Below are 4,004 nucleotides of genomic sequence, written 5' to 3'. Positions count from 1 at the left end.
TGGACTTCCATCTGAAGATCCTTTTCAGTTCTTAACTGAATTCTTGCAGATATGTGATACTGTTAGGACTAATGGAGTAGATCCTGAAGTCTACAGGCTCATGCTTTTCCCTTTTGCTGTAAGAGACAGAGCTAGATTATGGTTGGATTCTCAACCTAAAGACAGCCTGAATCTTGGGATAAGCTGGTCACGGCTTTCTTAGCCAAGTACTTTCCTCCTCAAAAGCTGAGCAAGCTTAGAGCTGATGTTCAAACCTTCAGACAGAAAGAAGGTGAATCTCTCTATGAAGCTTGGGAAAGATACAAACAGTTGACCAAAAAGTGTCCTTCTGACATGCTTTCAGAATGGACCATCCTGGATATATTCTATGATGGTCTGTCTGAGCTATCAAAGATGTCACTGGACACTTCTGCAGGTGGATCCATTCACCTAAAGAAAACGCCTGCAGAAGCTCAAGAACTCATTGACATGGTTGCTAATAACCAGTTCATGTACACTTCTGAAAGGAATCCTGTGAATAATGGGACGCCTATGAAGAAGGGAGTTCTTGAAGTTGATACTCTGAATGCCATATTGGCTCAGAACAAAATATTGACTCAGCAAGTCAATATGATTTCTCAGAGTCTGCATGGAATGCAAGCTGCATCCAACAGTACTCAAGAGGCATCTTCTGAAGAAGAAGCCTATGATCCTGAGAACCCTGCAATAGCAGAGGTAAATTACTTAGGTGAACCTTATGGAAACACCTATAACTCAACATGGAGAAATCATCCAAATTTCTCATGGAAGGATCAAAAGCCCCAACAAGGCTTTAATAATGGTGGAAGAAACAGGTTTAGCAATAGCAAACCTTTTCCATCATCAACTCAGCAACAGACAGAGAACTCTGAACAAAATGCTTCTAATTTAGCAAATCTAGTCTCTGATCTATCTAAGGCCACTGTAAGTTTCATGAATGAAACAAGATCTTCCATTAGAAATCTGGAAGCACAAGTGGGCCAGCTGAGAAAAAGGATCACTGAAATCCCTCCTAGTACTCTCCCAAGCAATACAGAAGAGAACCCAAAAGGAGAGTGCAAGGCCATTGACATAAGCGCCATGGCCGAACCTCTGAGGAGAGGAGAGGACGTGAATCCCAAGGAGGAAGACCTCCAGGGACGTCCAGTGATCAATAAGGAGCTTCCCTCTGGGGAGCCAAAGGACTCTGAGGCTCATCTAGAGACCATAGAGATCCCATTGAACCTCCTTATGCCCTTCATGAGCTCTGATGAGTATTTCTCTTCTGAAGAGAATGAGGATGTTACCGAAGAGCAAACTGCCAAGTTTCTTGGTGCAATCATGAAGCTGAATGCCAAATTATTTGGCATTGATACTTGGGAAGTTGAACCTCCCTTGTTCATCAATGAACTAAGTGATCTGGATCAACTGACATTGCCTCAGAAGAGACAGGATCCTGGAAAGTTCATATTACCTTGTACCATAGGCACCATGATCTTTAAAGCTCTGTGTGACCTTGGTTCAGGTATAAACCTCATGCCCCTCTCTGTAATAGAGAAACTGGGAATCTATGGGATGCAAGCTGCTAAAATCTCACTAGAGATGGCAGACAGCTCAAGAAGACAGGCTTATGGACACGTAGAAGATGTATTGGTAAAAGTTGAGGGCCTTTACATCCCTGCTGATTTCATAGTCCTGGATACTGGAAAGAAAGAGGATGAATCCATCATCCTAGGAAGACCTTTCCTGGCCACAGCAAGAGCTGTGATTGATGTTGACAGAGGTGAAATAGTCCTTCAATGGAATGAGGACTCCCTTGTGTTTAAAACTCAAGGATCTCCCTTTGCAACCATGGAGAGGAAGCAGAAAAAGCTTCTCTCCAAGCAGAGTCAACCAGAGCCCCCACAGTCAAACTCTAAGTTTGGTGTTGGAGAATCTCAACAAAGCTCTGCACATCTGTGAGGCTCCATGAGAGCTCACTGTCAAGCTATTGACATTAAAGAAGCGCTTGTTGGGAGGCAACCCAATGTTTATCTAATTCTTATTCTTATTGTTTTTCATGTTTTCTTAGGTTCATGATCATGTGGAGTCACAAAATAAACAAAAAAATTCAAAAACGGAATCAAAAACAGCAGAAGAAAAATCACACCCTGGAGGAGCATCTGTCTGGCGTTCAAACGCCAGAACAGAGCATAGTTCTGGCGCTGAACGCCCAGAATGGGAGCATCCTGGCGCTGAACGCCCAGAACAAGCATGGTTCTGGCGTTCAACGCCAGAAATGGCAGCAAAGGGGCGTTGAACGCCCAAAATGGGCACCAACCTGGCGCTGAACGCCCAGAGTTGTGTGCAAGGGCGTTTTGCATGCCTAAATTGGTGCAGGGATGTAAATGCCTTGACACCTCAGGATCTGTGGACACCACAGGATCATCTCAGGATCTGTGGACCCCACAGGATCCCCACTCTACCTCCTCATAATCCTAGTTTTTATTTCCACATCTTCTTCTTCATCTATTCCTTCTTCTTTTGCTCGAGGGCGAGCAACATTCTAAGTTTGGTGTGGTAAAACAATTATGTAAAGGATCTATAGCTCAGTGGTAGAACATTTGACTGCAAATCAAGAGATCCCTGAGATACCTCAAGGGATACATTTTCTTCCACACAATTATTGGAAGCAACTAAGGGTGGAACATCAAGAGCACTCCATCATCCTTCATGAAATCGGAGAAGATCTAAAAGCAATGAAGGAGGAGCAGCCAAGGCAAGGAAGAGACATAGAAGAGCTCAAGGACATCACTAAGGTGGACTCATTCCTTGTTCTTACTTTCTCTGTTTTTCATGTTATGTGCTTATCTATGTTTGTGCCTTCATTACATGATCATTAGTAGTTAGTAACTTTGTCTTAAAGATATGAATGTCCTATGAATCCATCACCTCTCTTAAATGAAAAATGTTTTAATTCAAAAGAACAAGAAGTACATGAGTTTCGAATTTATCCTTGAACTTAGTTTAATTATATTGATGTGGTGACAATGCTTCTTGTTTTCTGAATGTATGCTTGAACAGTGCATATGTCTTTTGAAGTTGTTGTTTAAGAATGTTAAATATGTTGGCTCTTGAAAGAATGATGACTAGGAAACATGTTATTTGATAATCTGAAAAATCATAAAAATGATTCTTGAAGCAAGAAAAAGCAGCAAAGAACAAAGCTTGCAGAAAAAAAAATAAGAGAAAAAAAATAGAAAGAAAAAGAAAAAGCAAGCAGAAAAAGCCAATAACCCTTAAAACCAAAAGGCAAGGGCAAATAAAAAGGATCCCAAGGCTTTGAGCATCAGTGGATAGGAGGGCCTAAAGGAATAAAATCCTGGTCTAAGCGGCTAAACCAAGCTGTCTCTATCCATGTGCTTGTGGCGTGTAGGTGTCAAGTGAAAACTTGAGACTGAGCGGTTAAAGTCAAGGTCCAAAGTAAAAGAAGAGTGTGCTTAAGAACCCTGGACACCTCTAATTGGGGACTTTAGCAAAGCTGAGTCACAATCTGAAAAGGTTCACCCAATTATGTGTCTGTGGCATTTATGTATCCGGTGGTAATACTGAAAAACAAAGTGCTTAGGGCCACGGCCAAGACTCATAAGGAAGCTGTGTTCAAGAATCATCATACTGAACTAGGAGAATCAATAACACTATCTGAACTCTGAGTTCCTATAGATGCCAATCATTCTGAACCTCAATGGATAAAGTGAGATGCCAAAACTATTTAAGAGGCAAAAAGCTATAAGTCCCGCTCATATGATTGGAGCTATGTTTCATTGATAGTTTGGAATTTATAGTATATTCTATTCTTTTTATCCTACTTGATTTTCAGTTGCTTGGGGACAAGCAACAATTTAAGTTTGGTGTTGTGATGAGCGGATAATTTATACGCTTTTTGACATTGTTTTTAGTATGTTTTTAGTAGGATCTAGTTACTTTTAGGGATGTTTTTAATAGATTTTGTGTTAAATTCACATTTC

The 4,004-nt window shown here is 41.1% G+C and overlaps 1 non-coding gene across 1 annotated transcript; it reads right to left on the bottom strand.

The window, feature by feature from the left end:
• Positions 1 to 231: 231 nt before the first annotated feature.
• LOC112739541 (small nucleolar RNA R71) lies at positions 232 to 339 on the bottom strand. The gene has a single exon (XR_003170475.1). It is a non-coding gene; the product is annotated as a small nucleolar RNA R71 (small nucleolar RNA).
• Between the last annotated feature and the right edge of the window lie 3,665 nt (positions 340 to 4,004).

Source organism: Arachis hypogaea, chromosome 13 (assembly GCF_003086295.3).
Source record: "Arachis hypogaea cultivar Tifrunner chromosome 13, arahy.Tifrunner.gnm2.J5K5, whole genome shotgun sequence".
NCBI lineage: Eukaryota > Viridiplantae > Streptophyta > Magnoliopsida > Fabales > Fabaceae > Arachis > Arachis hypogaea.
This window is presented reverse-complemented; position numbering and strand designations above follow the sequence as displayed.